The sequence below is a fragment of the Sminthopsis crassicaudata genome, chromosome 2 (genome assembly GCF_048593235.1).
Source record: "Sminthopsis crassicaudata isolate SCR6 chromosome 2, ASM4859323v1, whole genome shotgun sequence".
NCBI classification, from domain to species: domain Eukaryota; kingdom Metazoa; phylum Chordata; class Mammalia; order Dasyuromorphia; family Dasyuridae; genus Sminthopsis; species Sminthopsis crassicaudata.
In genome coordinates, this window is record NC_133618.1 from 187224766 (window position 1) to 187241717 (window position 16952).

A 16952-nucleotide genomic window follows, 5' to 3' on the forward strand; every position below is an offset into this window, starting at 1 on the left:
TGTTTTCTCATTGTTTTCCTTTTTGATCTGATTTTTCTTGTGCAGCATGATAATTGTGGAAATGTGCATAGAATAATTGTACATGTTTAACATAAATTGGATTACTTTTTGTCTAAGGGAGGGGTTGAAGTGGGAGGAGGAGATGAAGAAAAATTTGGAACACTGTTTTGCAAAGATGAATATTGAAAACTATCTTTATGTGCATTTTGAAAAACTAAAAAACTATCATAAAGTGAAAAAAAAGTGTCATCCGTGATCCTAGGAAAGTCATTTAATTCCTGTCTGCCTCAGTTTCCTCAATTGTAAAATGGAGATAATAATAGCACCTAGGATTGTGTGAAGATTAAATGAGATATCTGTAAAGAAGTTAGCACAGTTCCTGGTACATAATAAATAAGCATTAATAAATATTTTTTCCTTCTTTTCTTCTTCTTTTGCAGAATAGCTATAATGTACAAAGAAAAATAACAATAGAGATGAAAATTCACAAGAAAGGTCTGGAATGTTCACCTTTAATTGTACCTCTTGAAACCTTCAGCTCTCTCTAAAAGATATCCTTCAGCAGATCTTTTTTGATTCTATCAGTTTTCCTCCCACCCCTACCCTGTTGCTTTTATATTTATTTTTTATACATTCTGTTTTTAATTCTCTGTGAACATTTTCTGTCTTACCTGTAGAATGTAAATTATTTACTTTCTGGAAATATCTCTCTCTTCTGAATTTTCATCCTCAGAATACAAACCAATATTTGGCATGTAATTAGTTGATTGATTAGATTTACTGGAATCTTTGAATTTACCATCTCTAACTTTGAGTAAGTTACTTATAATCTCTTTGGATCTTAATTTCTCTACCTTTAAAATGAGAAGGTTGACTAGTAAGGACCTTCCTAGCTTTAAATCCAATGTTACAGGTTGCTGCAAGACTTATGGATATAGATGTATTTGATTTTTCTGTACAGAGCAATCTTGTGCTTGGGAGAAACTGCTTAAAAATTACTTAAAAACTGGATGTATAGGGGAGTAGTTCCAAATCTTTTTTAGAGTTACAACATTCTTTTATTGTTCATTAGATTTCACAACATTCTGGTGGTCCTACCCACTGAAAAAGAGAGATAATACTCAGAGGGATTGCTTTTTGACATGTTTAATACTTGAAGGAAAAGTAATCTTGTTCTGAGAATTTCTGAAAAGTTAATGATACCCCCTTGAAAATGTTAAAGGCATAAAATCAGGGTGTAGGCATTCATTACTTAGAAACAAATCCCATGTTACAAAAACAGTTTTCCTAATGCCTGCATCTGCTAGTATGTACTACCATATAGTAACTATAAGAAGTTTCTAGGCCAAATACCCACAGGTGGCTTTCTTAGAACTACATGAAGTAAAATTAAATTTTTCTTAAAGTTAAAGATCATAGATCTGGATGAGACTTCAAAGGCCATGTTGACCAACCACCTCATTTTACAAATGAGAAAAGTGAGGCTCCATAAAGTTAAATAAATATTAAAGACAGTAATATAAAATGTGGGACTTCAACTCAGGTCCTCTATGTCCAGAGAAAGTACCTTTTACAGTATGTAGGGAAGCTAATAGAGAAGTCCTTTTAAAGATAAACAATATAATGCAATCTGGAAAGATAGCTGAAGGCTAACAGAGAGATTTTTCAAAAGTTCTCCTTCACGAGCAAACATTTTTAAATTCAACTATGACATGTGATGCACTCAAAATAGTGACTCTAGATTCAAGTACACATTCATTCAAAATAATGTCTTATATAAGCCCCCTCTGGTATGTTACTTTTCCCTTAATCAGCCAGAGGACACAATTTTCAAAACAAAGGCATTTTTAAAAATAACATAGTAACAAGCTTTGCAATAGAATACACTTTACATTCTTTGCACAAACATAAATATTGAATTACCATCAAGAGTTAAATAAACAGGAAATCTAGAATTAGAAATCAAATTTTTGCCCATAATTTTGTTGCTCTCCAACAGTAATAAAACACACATTTACATAATATTTACATTTTTACATGCTATGTCCTTCCAAAAAGTAGGATTCTTAAAGCAGATCTATTTTGCCTATTCTTTTTTAAACCCAGTACCTAGCACCATGCCCTATGCCTCATCAGCTCTATGTGTGTCTTTAGGATTAGATTGAATGAGTGGAGATTAACAGGCCATTTTCATTGCAGCAACCTTCTGAGTTCAGTAACAGGAGCATTAACATGCACATGTTAAAAGCTAGAAAACTGAGACACAAAGACATTGAGGGCTTGCCAAAGGATCATAGATTTAGACTTGGAAGGGTTTAGAGGCCATCAAATCCAATCCATCATTTGACAGATGAGGAAACTGAAGCATAGAGAAACTTAAATGACTTAGGGTCATGTAACTCTTAAGTCAGATTTTCTGACTCCAAGTTCATCATCCTCTATGTTTCATTAAAATTCTTTCTTAAAAATCACCACATTAAAGTTATATTTTTATGAAAACAAATAACCTCCAATACTCTATGTGAAACTGAAATAGAGGAGATTACATTCTGGTTTAACTCAGCTTTAGGATGTGTATTTTTGATACTAAGCATACCTGTTTGATGATAACTATACTATGAATTATTATATCATTCACTTGTGTGTTGGAAAATCAAGTGCTTTCCCATGCCCTCAAAGTAACCTCGGTGCACCAGAGTGTTGCCCAGCTAGAATTTCTCCCCTTGCCCGATATTTCCCAACATTGCTTAAGAATCAGTGTTGTTTCATTAGACAACACACTTTCAAAATGCAGCTTCTTTTGATTTTAACTGTTGAAAGTGAGTTTGAAAAAATTTTCCATTGAATATGATCTGCAAATGAGTGGCTTGCCAAAAATAACTCACATATCCTAACAACATGGATTAACCTCTTTCCTGCTACTTTGTGGTATTAAAAGCCTATAATTTGCAAGATCTCCAGGAAACAACCTTAAAAAAAATAAGTCAAATCTTGGGTGGTTGTCCTGTTTAAAAATCAAGTTTCAAACATATGGGTATCTTTCTTTTGTATTTATATAGGTGTTGGACTCTGATTAGCACACTAACATCTCCTTGAGTCAACCTCACAGTTTTTCCTCAAAACAACCTTAAGAATTTGGTCACTTCTTTTTGCTGACAAAGAAACTAAGTTTAAGGACACAGCTGCAATGAGGCTCCAAAGAGCTTAGCATGTACCCCATCCCCAGGCTACAGGCTTCCTTTGCTACTCCCAACAAACAGAGATTGTTTTGGCCTCTGGTAGGGATTTGGATGGGAAAGGAAGAAGGAAGAAAAGAATATTGTGGGTGGGCTAAACCTCAAAGTTTGAGCTCAGTCCTGCACTCCCCATCCTTTCCCCCCCATTGTTTCTATCTGCTCACCATTCTTCCTTATATATTCTATTTATTCTACATTTTATCCTCATAATAAGTCTTTCTCATCTTCTCTAGAATGTTCTGTTGGCTTCTTAGCACTTTTAACCAAGGTGATACTTCTTATGCCTGAATATAAGTAATAATAAAGATAGAGTTTGGTATTGATGCAAAGAATAAAAAAGATGCAAATTAAAAAGAAAAAATTCTGGTAATTGTGAACTCAGGAGATATTTTGTCTTGAGAAGACTCAAAGGGGAAACTACCTTCACATATCTGAAAGATTGTCAAATAGAAAAAGAATTAATTTGTACAATTGAAGTAAAGTATTGGGTAAAAATTGCAGAGATACAGATATGGCTTATTATACTACTATGCATAGTGCTCTATTCACTATACTAGTGCCTTTTATTGTTTTTAATTAAAGTCATGTCCGACTGGAATTGTTTGTCCCTTCTGTAGCTCATTTTACAGATTAGAAAATTGAGGAAAACAGGACTAAGTGATTTGTACAGGGTTACACAATTAGTAAGTAAATGAGGCCAGATTTGAACCCAGCTTTTCCTGTTTCCAGGTCCAGTCTATCCATCTATCCATCTATATAGTTGCTCTATTAAATGCTTTCTATGACTTAATGGAGGAAAATCTACACTGTTTTTCCCCTTTTACTTTTATAAACCATCCTCACTGTTATGCCCTGAATACAATTATTATAGCCCCCCTCCCCTTTTCTTTTCCATTAGGATTGGGAGAATTGAGTCAGAAAAGAAGCCTTGAAATACCATTGAGTCATAAAACTGCAAGTGCCATATCTCAATCCTTGCTGGGTTAATTCCCTCTCCTTGTGAGTACTGTCCCCTCCTTGCTGTCTCCTGCCCTCAATCTTTTTATCTTGACCCTTATTCTGTCAGGACTAAGTTAAGATCCTTTCCTGGAATTATGGCTTGCACACTCACTCAGTGTCCTCAGCCCCCTTATCTGCTTTTGTTTCCCCTATAAGATTGTAGCTATAAAAGTTCCCTTCTTTAGTCGCTCAGGGCTAGAATGATTTTTTGGACATGAGTCCCAACCCAGTTGGCTAGCCTAAACTCTACACAATTAAAAGATTATAAAACAATCTCTGTCTTGCCTCAGTTTCTCTGGCATTATATCACCTCCAATGAGAAGCCATAGTCAGTAGCAATAGGAATATGGAAACTGAAGTAAATATCTTTGGGCTTCTTTGAAGCTACTCTACACATACAAAACAAGTATACAATATGGTAAATACACATAATGTATTTTTCATTAATTACTATAGAAATGAAAATGAAATTTCTAAAATCAAATTAGAAGCACTGATATTGATGCTTGAGATCAAGAGTTCAATATCAAAGAAGCAGCATCAATATATCTCTCCCTAAACATGTCTTGAAAGATATTATCAATAAAACAGTAATAAAGCAGCAATTGGTGAGAACAGTGTGGGAAGAGAGGTCCAGTTAACTTCCCTCATTTTAATTCAATAGATATTTTTCTAAAAAGTTGAGTAAATTTAAAATTAATTGATTAGATTATATTCTAAATATATTAAAGGAACTCCCTTTTAAAAAGAATCTTCAAGTGAATCCTACTTTGAAGCCTTTTGTCAATAAATAGGAATGTCCTGTGCAACTCTCTGGATCTCAATTTTCTCATCTATAAAATGATTTTTAAGATCCAGCTCCACAATTATCATTTTTTCATCTCTTGAATAAATCTGGATTTTTCTATATTGAGTTTGCCTAAGCTAAGAAATATATGAACTGGTGATACTATGGCTTTTTATTCCACTTTCCTCTCCTGGGATATTTCACAGGAATTTGAGCTGGAAGGACTTTCAATGTTAACAAGTCCAATCTCCTCACTTTACAGATAAGAAACTGAAACCCTGATAGGAGAAATAGTATGACCAAGGTCACTCAGGCAATAACTAGTAGAACTAAGACTCAAATTCAGGTCTTCTAATTCTTTAAATTCTAACTCTTTAAATCTATTTAGGAAATACATTCACAGAACTATAAGAAATTGTATCCCTTCTAGGCTACTTGGAAATAGTAGATAAATATTGAGTGGCCTTTGGAATCAAGAAGTCTCAACTTGTAGTCTGGCTTCTGACCTGAATATATTTTTGCCTTCTCTGCCTCATACAAGTTGTTAAACTTTAAATATTGTCATAATTCTCACTCCTGAATTCCCCCTGGGCTGAAAATGTCCTTTCCTCTTCTTGCATTCTAATGTAAGAGGATGATAATTTGAGCTAATTAGCTAAACAGCTAATGTGTAATAATAATAATAATAAAGTGCTAAATAGCACTTATAAATTTTTACAATTCCTATGAACAAATTACACCAAAGGATTTGAATATTCAAATAAAAATAATAAAGCTTAGAAAACTGAAGAAAAAAATAAAGAAAAAAAGACAAAAGTTTAATACTGAATAAAATCCAAAGCAATTGAGAAATCTAAGTTACTGAGCCAAATGATAAAAGCAAACAAGCAAATAATTTTAGGGCCATCTGAATGATATTCATTGACCTGGAGTACCTGATATTTTGCTTCACTTACTTGAATGAGTCCTGTGTCTTCCTGGTCTTTCAGCTGGCCCCATTGAAAACCCTTCTCTTGTGTTTGTATAAAAGTTTCTTCTTCACTTTCCTAGATTACAACTCTTGATTCTTCAGATCTTCTTCAAAGCAGCAATGTCGTCAGGAGGTCACTAAACATGAGCTCCATTGTTCTTGAACTGTGCTTCAACAAAACTTCTCTCATGTTGGTCTTAAAGTTATATAACCTCACTGCATTTGGAGGTAATATTCTGAACAACATCCTCTGACATCATGTCCTTATTGGAGGAAATCCTGTCCTTTTATTTGCAGATCTATGTGTTGAACTTAAGGAAGCAGAACTCACTTAAAGCACTTTATTTAGTGGTAATTCGAATTAAATGGGCCACTTTAAAGACAGAAATGCTCAAATGAATTGTCAATATAATGAACAACTGACTTTGAAGATTGTGAGTTAAATGCCTCTAAATTTAGAAGCATTTATGTCAAGTCCCTGGTATTGCTTTAGGGGCAGCTTTTATTGTTTATTCATTGTTTTCAGTCTTTCTGTTGATTTGCCTTTGTTCATTTGGCTTGGTTCCAAACATTACAAATATGTTATTCTTACTTAGCCTAGAATTGTACAGCAGGAATTTTCCATTCTACTATACTCTATGTGATTGTCTAATAGTGGGCATCAAAGTTCCTACATATCTGTTAATTATTTTATTTTCACCCAATTGTCCTAAATTGTCCTTGTTGCTGCATCTTCAACTATGTGTAGAAGGAAAGGAGGCTGTAGATTACCTGATCTGGTAAGATTTGACAATTTACATGGATTGTTGGTGTCAAGATGCTGGACCATATTCTTTGAGAATAGAGAGAGGCAAGATGAGGAACTGTTCTTGGGTCTTATTTTTACCAGCCCAGTACTCCATACTATTGAGGACTTGTTGGATACTAACTCTGTTTTTTAACTTACCTTTTTTTAATCTAAATGATCTGATAATTATGTCTTTTAGGAATTTATTCGAGTCATTGATGAAAATGAAAAACTGTATAAATTCTTGAAAGAGGCCATCGAAGATCTCCTTCCCAGCTGAACCATTAATGTCTATTCTTTGTATTTCATCATTCCACCATTTCCAAATGCACCTACCTGTATTAGAATGTATTTCACACTTCTATTTCTTACCCACAAGAATTGCTTGAAAGGATATTCAAATGCTTTATTAAAAATCTTGGTAAATGATATCTGCCTCATTCCTAATATGCCAGTGTGATTACCTGTCAAAATAGGAAATGATCTACTCTAGATCTTAACTCTTTGACATAACATGTTCCTTTTCTAAATATTCACTAACCATCTCTTTAATAAAATATTTTGACATGATTGTTTTTTATGATTGCACATTGTATAACCTACATCAGATTGCATGCTGAGGTGGAGAAGGATAAAAGGGAGGAAGAAAATTTGGAAGTAAAATTTAAAAAGCAAACAAAATGTTAAGGTACAGCTAGTTGGTGAAATGGATAAAACATCAGCCCAGGAGTTGAGAAGACCTCAGTGCAAATCCAGCCTCAGACAATACTATGTGACCCTTCCAAGTCACTTGACCCCAATTGCTTCCACCAAAAAAAGTTAACAAAATTTGAATATGTACTTGGGGGAAAATAAAATATGAAATTAAAAAATAATATGTTTTAGAATTTGGCAAAAATCAAAGTCAAGTTCACAGACCTACACCAGGATACTGTTGTTATTAGCATTGTACAATAAGGCCTATTGTATTCTTATCTTGACAGAACAAATCTGTAGTAGTATATTTAGTTCTGTGAACCTCATTTCAGGAAAGAAAATGGTAAACTGGAGACTGTCAAAAGGAAAGTGAACAGGTTGGTTAGGGACCTCAGATTCATGCCATATGAAGATTATTTGAAAAAAAATTGACAATGTTTAGTCTAATAAAGAGATGATATGTATGGTTTTGTTTCAGGAGAGTAAATGGCTTATTAAGATCAGACTTATTAAAGATGTTTTTAATTGTTTGAAGGGCTTGAACATGGATGACAATTAGTTTTATTCTTGCTTAGTATCAGAAGGAAAAACTAGGAATAATGAATTTAATTTTGATGTAAGAAAAACATTCTTAATAATTAGAGATTGAGGTAGAATGGTCTGCCTTTGGAGATAGTAGGTTTCAAATTGGAGGTTTTCAAAAAAAGAGTTGGAAAACCATTTTTGGATATGAAGTGGAGGGAATTCTTCAGGTACAGATTAAATAGCTAAACCTTAAAGTACCTTTTCACTCTATAATTCTATGATTCTCCAACAAGAGTTCATAGAGGCAGGATGATACATAGATACATAGAAAGTAGAGAGATTCACGAATGCTTAGATAACATCTATTTCCATTACTAAGAAAAGTGGGTACAAAATACTTTTGATTTCTTTTTTCTCAAGTGTGTTATGAAGAAAAAGAACATTTGAAGATGAAGTTAGGAAGAGCAGGACTCAAACATACCAAAAACTCTGTGCTGGAAGTACCATAATCAAAGTATCAAGAAATTATTTTATGGGATATATTAGGGAGGGGGAGATCTCCAAAAGAATGGGGAGGGTTACAATTGCTATTATCATATTTTTACTATCCAAATGAGACAGTTGAAATGACATCAATAACTGTTGACCCTTATGTCTATTTCATCTTTATTGACTTCTTATGAGAATGATCTATACATGTGTTAAGGCTGTTTTTATCATAAATATGAAAATGGCATAGGCAGTGTTTTACAAATTATTTTCTATGATAGATTATATCTGTATCTAAATCAAAGCATATCAAACAATTGATTGGAGACTGCAAAGATAAGTCATCATATTGTTTTTGCTATTTGTTATTTATTTGCGCGCACACACACACACACACACACACACACAAATATTTAATTCACTAGAGCAAAACTAAGATTTAAGGGCTCAAATTTAATAAAGAAATGTCTTATTTATACCGTAATATAATAAAATATTATTTCACATATAACCTACCAGAAATAACTATGTTCAACAAATCTTAGATTTACATAAAGACATAAAACAGTTTGCTGAAGCATTCAGAATTGGAAGGGATTTTTTGAGCCGATCTAGGAATTCATACAGGAAAAAATTGAATGGATTAAAAAGTGTCATTGTCCAGACTATCAGGGGATCATAGATTTAGAACTAAAAGGGATATTGTAGGTCATATTTTCCATTACTCAAATTTTTACAGATAGGAAAATTGGCCTGAATAGATTGAGGAATTTGCCTGAGGTCACTCAGACACTAAATGGAAGAAGCAAAAACCCAAATTCAGGACTCTAGCTCCAAGTGCAGGCAATGCTCTTTATGCTAACATATTGTTAGAAGATCATTGCACTGAATTTAGAGAATTAATGCAAAGATTTGGGGGGCAGAAATTATAAATGGGCAGTTGGGCCCATAATTGAAAAAAAAAAAAAGAGTAGAAACTGGAAAATGGTAAAATGCTTTAACTGATCTCATTCTGATTCTTGGTACAAAAGCTCATTAAAAAAATAAATTTTCCTTGTGAATCAATATGGTTCTGAATCATATAACACTAGAGTTTTCGAAGAATCAAAATTATGAATGACTCAAAATTCAATGGAAATATACCTGGTAGTTAGAAGTAGGATCTAGAATATTTCTGATATGGTTCTAGAGATTTCTGGGTCATATGACCAGTAGGATTAGATATTTTTCCTATTCTCACAACCTTTTAAATCTCTCCAAAATAGAAATTATGTGCAAAAGATAAAGCAATGTTAGCTATCTCCATAGTCTTGGATATCAAGAACTAATTTGATTATCTAACAATAAAGAAGGCTAATCATTCTTAATGCTTTTTCCCTAGTGCCCATTATGATCCACAGGACTTCCCAAGATGATCCACAAGGACTACTGTAAAACTCAACTTTATACCCATTGTATCAAGGGAATTCAAATGACAGATGCTTCACTTAGACTGAGGCAATAGTCAAAGTACACAGTATGTTAACAGAGCTCATCCAGAGAACTTGGAAAAAGAAGGAATTGGGGCAGGATTCATGTGTGGAACTGCATGAAACCACTTGGAAAGAGCCCAGCATCTACCAAAGACCAAATCTGTCCCCCTAAAAGTCATTTAAAACATAGTCCAAGGCCAGTGAACCATGAATTGCCCAGCAAGTGATAGCTAGGATAGCTTTGAGATCCAGGTTCCAGTCAAAACTACATCAAAAGGGAATATATGGCTAAAAAGAATGAAATTACCAAACATCTCAGGAGGAAGACCTTGATTATAAGTAGGTAATCCACCTGAGAAAATATTAATAAGAAAAATAAATATGGTATCATCTTAGAGAATACAGACATATATGAATAAATATTACGAAACAAGAGAAAATGAATCAACCTTTGATGAAGCAAAGGACTTTATGGATTCCTGAGACTGCATGGGACTAAAAATATTTCCTAATGAATGAGAGAGAAATAAGAATCGTGAAGCAGAATTTATGGTCTGCACAGCAGAAATTATTGGAAGAATTGAAAAGGTTGAATCCATGGTGGCAAGCCAATCAAAGAAGTAGAAGAGAGAATAATATATTGGGAATGAAAATACATGAAAATGAAGGATAATTGGAAGAAAAACAAAAATCAATAACATTGAAAGAAAGATTAACAAAATATAAGAACTGAAACATTGATCTCACAGACAGGGTACATAAAAACAATTTATTATAGATCTCCTGGTAGAATGTAACATATATATATATATATATATATATATATATATATATATATATATATATATATATATATATATATATGTATATATATATACATATATATATATATATAAAAGAAATCTAAATATCATAATATAGGAAATAATTCAAGAAAACTGCCCAGAACTTCTGAATACAGAAAACAAAATGACAACTAAAAGAATGCACCTCCAAAAAAACAACCAAACACACAAACAAAAGCCCAAACAAAACTTAGCTGTAAATACCAAGGCACATAGTGATTAAATTTAAGAGTTCCATGGACAAACAACAAATTTCTTACATAAAAAAATGAGAGACTTTCAAATATAAAGAAAAATAAACATGAATGGTACTAGACTATCCTGTATTCATTATAAATTACAATAAGAAATGAAATAACATCTTTCACAGAGCAAAGAAACCGAAGATAAAACTCAAGGTGGCTTGTCCAAAGAGTTAGACTCTGAAAATGTGAGTCTAACTCTTAAGGGGAAAAGATAGGTACTCCTTTAGAAAGAGACATCTGAAACATTTGTAAAGAGAAAATTATATTTGAAGAGATTATTTGCTTCTCAAACAATCCAGATAACAGAAATACAAGAACAAAACAAAAAATTACTGCAACCAGTAGCAACAACAACAAAAAGAGAGACACTTTTAAAGTGCTCTTTGCACATAAGAAAATGAGAATGAAAGCAGAAATTGGACAAGTTGGTGACGAAAAAGCCATGAAATTTATTGGATTAAAATTCACCACATCTTACCTATAGATAAATTGATATTTTTGCAGAACTAAATTACAGGATGAGAAAGCACATAAAAAAGAGTGAGGTGAAAATATGGAGGATATGCAATATATCCAAATCAGATCAAAAAATGATAGTGAAGAGAAAATAATTCCTTTAGTCTCTTAGAAGAATGTTAGAAGAAAGTAGATGAAGAGGCAAAGAGAAGGATAAAAAAAGGATTAAAAGTCGAAAATCCTGTTTCAGTTGTAGGAGGGATAACCACAGATGAATGCTTTTGTGGGAGAAGAAATACTCTGAATATCATTTGTAGGAATTTGTTTCTTAGAGTTAACACTCACTGTGCCTCAGGTGAATAAGAATTAGAGCTCCTAAGGGCAATAACATTGAGAAGAGTGGGAAGTCAGACACAGAGATTTCAAGGTAAATGAGGAAAAAAAATATAAGGAGGGTAAATGTCAATAATGAACTGCACAAGTCAGTGACATGGGAAAATTTCTACTAAGGAGAAACTAAGTGCTGATTAATATAATTAATGAAGTTGTAAAGTGTTCATATTATTCATATACACACTATTTGAAGCTGTAATCATATGAAACATATGGTCATTGATTCAAGTCCAGTTGAAATATGAAATGAAAATTTAAATGATGTAATCATTTCATAGGATTTACTTTTCATACCAATTGAGACCTAACTATATTTAAACAATGGAGGCATAACAGAAAAGTATAGGGGATGTTGAGTGGACAAAGTATACTAGTCAATAATATAGAAACTATAAAAAAGCTAAAATAGTTACTTTAGAAGCTTTAATTCCATGAAGAACATAAAGACTTAAATAGGATAAAGGTGGGGGGAGGTATCCTGTTTTAGAAAAAAGCATGGAAAAATGAAATTTTAAAAACTAATGAATGAAACAAGGAACAATTAGAAAAAGGAATAAATAAACAAAAATAAGAACAGATTGATAAATATAAAGGGGAGCTTGAAGGTAAAGGGAAAAGAGCCAGGCAACTGTGCTGCCTTAAAATAGATTGAGCTAAAATAATAGAAGAGATATAATATTGTAATTATGGAGGGAAAAGAGGAGAAAATCCTAATACAGGAAAAAAAAAAACAAATATGAGAAAAAATGGAGGAAAGCATAATCTTAATTCTCATAATTTTAAATGTAAAAAGATTAAAAATCAAATAAAATTAAAAGATATGATAACTTGAATACAAAAGCAAAATCCCACAATTTGTTGCTTTTTGAAACACATTTAAAAAAAAAAACTTAGGATAAAAGTAAGGAACTAGAAAATATATATTATTTGTCAAATTAATCCAAAAAAATCAAGAGTTGCAATCATGTCACCAGATAAAGAAAAACAAAACAAACAAACAAACAAAAAAATCAAAATGTAAAAAGCATTAGATAAGGAGCTATTTGTTAAGTAGTTTATTAGGCTAAAATGAGCAATAGCCAACAAATCAATATCATTATTAAACTTATGTGCTTCAAATGTCTTAGAATTTAAATTCACAAAGGAAACATTGGCTATAAGAAGACATAGAAAGCAAAACAACAATATCAGGACATCTCAATGTGTCTAAGTTTTGAATAACTAACAAATAAACGAAAGAAAAATACAGAATTGAACAAATTAATAGAGAAACTACAACTAAAAAGTCTCTCTTACATTAATGGTATATTCTAAATGCTTTTGCAAAACAATGTATGTTGAAACCACTTAGATCTTTTATAAAAATTGACTGTTAGGACATAGACATATTGCAAAATAAATAGTAAAATAATCCTTTATAGACTATAACAATAAAAGGAGTCCTCATTCAGGGAATATAAATAAATATAAACAGTCCAAAATGAGCATTTAATAATCAGTAAACCAAAGAGCAAATCAAAGAAATTTTTATATAAAATTAAATGACAATGATCAAAATAACAAAAAGAAAGAGTGGTCTAATAAGCTTAAGATTTATTTTAAAAGTATAAAATGAATAAATAAGCAGGCTAAAATAAGTCCCAAAGAAGATACATTAAGTATTTGAGGAGAGATGAATAAACTAGAAATCATAAATACTAGAGAAAATATTAATAAAACTAAGAGTTGCTTCTTTGAAAAATACTAATAAATGAGCAAACAAGGTGAAATCACATCAAAACTAGAAGAAACAAAAAGAATAATCAGACCCTATTACTATGAAAAAGAAATAGATTAATTCTTTCAAAGATATATTTTATATATCTTTTTTAATTAATAAATTAAATTTACTTAATTAATAGATCAAGTAGAGAGCTTAAATAATCTACTCTCAGAAAAAGAAATAGAATTTGCTCTAAATGAATCACTAAAGAAAAAAGAAAACTTGTTCATCCTGATGGACCCACAGGAGAATTCTACCAAACTTAGAAAAAAAAATTAGTAACAATACTGCACAACTAATTGCCAAAATTATTATGGTATTATGGGAAGATAAAGCACAGAATCGATATCATTAATCAATAATAATCAATAATAAATCAATATTATTAATTAATAATAATGAAAAATTTTAAATGAAAGCTTATCAAATAAATTACAGCATTTCAATCAAGAAATCACTCATTATGACCAAAAAAGATTTATGCTGGGGATGTCAGAATGGTTCAACATTAAAGAAAGGAATATAATCACATTTAAAATAAAAACATCCAAAATTACATGATTATCTCAATAGATGTGGAAAAAAAACTTTAAAAAACACCATCCTCATTTACACTAAAAATCCTACAAAATATGCCTTAGAGATGCCTTTTCAAGATATCATAAAATATATCTATTTAAAACCAAAAGCAAGAATTATATACAATGCAATCATAAGCAACATTACCCTTTCAAAAAAAAATTGGGAGTAAAACAAGGATAACTATATTCCTTACTATTATTTGATATCATTCTAGAAGAAAATAAAACTGCAAAGCTATTCATACTTGTTGATGATATGATGGCTTATTTAGAAATTCCCAAGGAATTAGCAAATATACAGAGAAAATAACTTCAGCAAAGCTATGGACTGCAGGGGCAGCTAGGTGGCGCAGTGGATAGAGCACCAGCCCTGAATTCAGAAGGACCCGAGTTCAAATTTGGTCTCAGACACTTAACACTTCTGGCTGTGTGACCCTGGGCAGTCACTTAACCCTAGCCTCAGGAGGGGAAAAAAAAGCTATGGACTGCAATACAAAGCCTCAAAAATCAACATAATTCTTATATAATTATAAAAGACAATAATAGAAAGTTAAATCCCATTCAAATAACTACAAAATAACAAAATGGGAATCACTCTGCTAAAGCATATAAAATATTTATATAGATTCAATTCAATTAATTAAAGAAATAAAGAACTTAAATAATTGGAAGAATGGTCATTGCTAGACAATTCCAATATGAGAAACATGGCACTATTTCCAAAAGTTGCTAAATAACATCATTGAGGAAATGTATAATCATTTGAAATTGGTGAGGAGGGCCCGTAAGATAACTGAAAAAAGAGGTAGCATTTGCTCAAAGGAAGAAATCCTTGGATTGTCAGATAGCCATGTGTTTTGGCCTTAAATTAAAGTTGTGAGCTGATAAAGCTTTGACAAAGTTCAGCAATCAGGATATGCAGGCTAAAGGTTCTGAATATTTTTAGTCCTCTTACTTAAGGTTTTTCTGAAGGAGGCATCACTCTGAAATTAGATGATATGGACAGATCTGTAAATTGCTACCACTCTGACACTGGAAGAAATAAAAGCCAGAAGCAAGATCCTAGATAATAAAGATAAAATCCCATCTAAGAAGACCAAAGACAAAACATACCACTAATCTCCTTCCAAGGTTTAAAAACATTGTCCATGTACTATCTAAATAGCATTAAATACTGTTTGATTTATGTTATGGGCAAATTAAAATCACAAAAAAGAGAGAGAGCTGAACTCAGATTAATGAAATTAATTGATTGATTCTAGAAGAAGAAACATTAAAACTTTCTTTCCTCAGCAGAGGACAGAAGACCACAGGTACCAAACAATTGAAGCAGATGTAGACAAACATGGCTGTGATATCATTAGTTTGTTTTGACTTTTTTGTTTTGTTTTACAGAGGAAAATCCTAGGGGAGGATTGTTATGCAAGAAACCCTAAAAATGTCAAAACTTTTTTAAAAAAGCTATGATTTTCTTTAATTATTAGTACTGATTGACGGCATGACAGCATGCAAGGTCTCTTTGTTGCTGAATGACAAATTGATCTTTTCCTCCTCAGATGCTGAATAAAAGAGTTAAAAAGAATTTAAATGACCTTATCAGAAATTTCTATATCTAAATTCAATTTAGTTTAGGAGTCATAGATCTAGATAGTGAAAAGGTTTATATTTTTAAAAAATTCCATGTTTCTTTAAATGTCATTCAGCAATTTATTATAAGCCTCGAAGTTGGGGAGGGTGGATTTTGTTTAGACAGTGAACAACAGTAGGGAGAGCAAAGGAGGCATCTGGGCAAGTAACTATACTGATTTCCCTGCTCTACTCTTATTCTAAGTTTCTAATATACTTATGGGATATGTCTCATGGAAAAAGTAAAAATAAAATTTGAAATAGAATCTTAGAAAAATGTTCAGATATTACATATTTGATCCCATTTTATTACTTCATAAAATCCTGTGGGATAGACAAAGCAGCATCATTACCTCTATTTTACAAATGGGAAACAGGCTGAAATGTGTGAAATGATTTGTTCATAATCATAGATCTAGTAAGAAGAGACTAAAGTTCAATCCTGCCTTAATGCCAAGTTAGGTATTTTCTCCTTAACTATATTGATTTTTTTCTGACCTCTGCAATTTTCCTTCTTTCACTGCCTATAAGTAAAATTTCCTTCTTTACTATTTACCAATATAAAAACTTGAGGCTATCTCCACTCAGTTGTACAACTAGCTGTGATCAGTACTTTTCTTTCTTAATCTCTTCCTCATGTAACATTTTATAATCCACTGTCAAACTTTCTTACAACTTTGTTATAACTTTGTTACTTATTGTATGTAGCTAGTTAACAATATATTATCAAAACAACATTCCCCATTACTCTTTCTAATATATAGGTCTCAAAAATTGTTAATAAATAGCAATACCATAATCCCTGTAAGTTTATTGAATAAAAATTTCTTAATAAACCTCTAAGTCCTTTCTTATAAATACCCATTCTCTCCAGTTATATAAATATCATCATGGTTCAGAACATTATCCCTTATGCCAGGATTATTCTAAGAGTGCCTTCCAGTTGGTTTTTATACCTCCCCACTCTTCACTCTCCAGTCTGTCCTCCATTCAGTTGCCAAAGTGATCCTTCTAACGTGTAGATAATACTTTTGCATATGAGAAACATGCTTTCATATTGGTCCTCCTATAGCTTCATAAGTA

General features: G+C 31.9%; 1 protein-coding gene across 1 annotated transcript in view; it reads right to left on the reverse strand.

Annotated features, from left to right (window-relative positions):
• The window catches only part of KBTBD11 (kelch repeat and BTB domain containing 11), a 48350-nt gene extending 42176 nt beyond the window's left edge, over positions 1–6174 (reverse strand). Inside the window, exon 1 of the mRNA XM_074287963.1 lies at positions 5979–6174. The gene's annotated coding sequence lies outside the window, so the exon portion shown is untranslated. The remainder of the gene's footprint in view (positions 1–5978) is intronic.
• Between the last annotated feature and the right edge of the window lie 10778 nt (positions 6175–16952).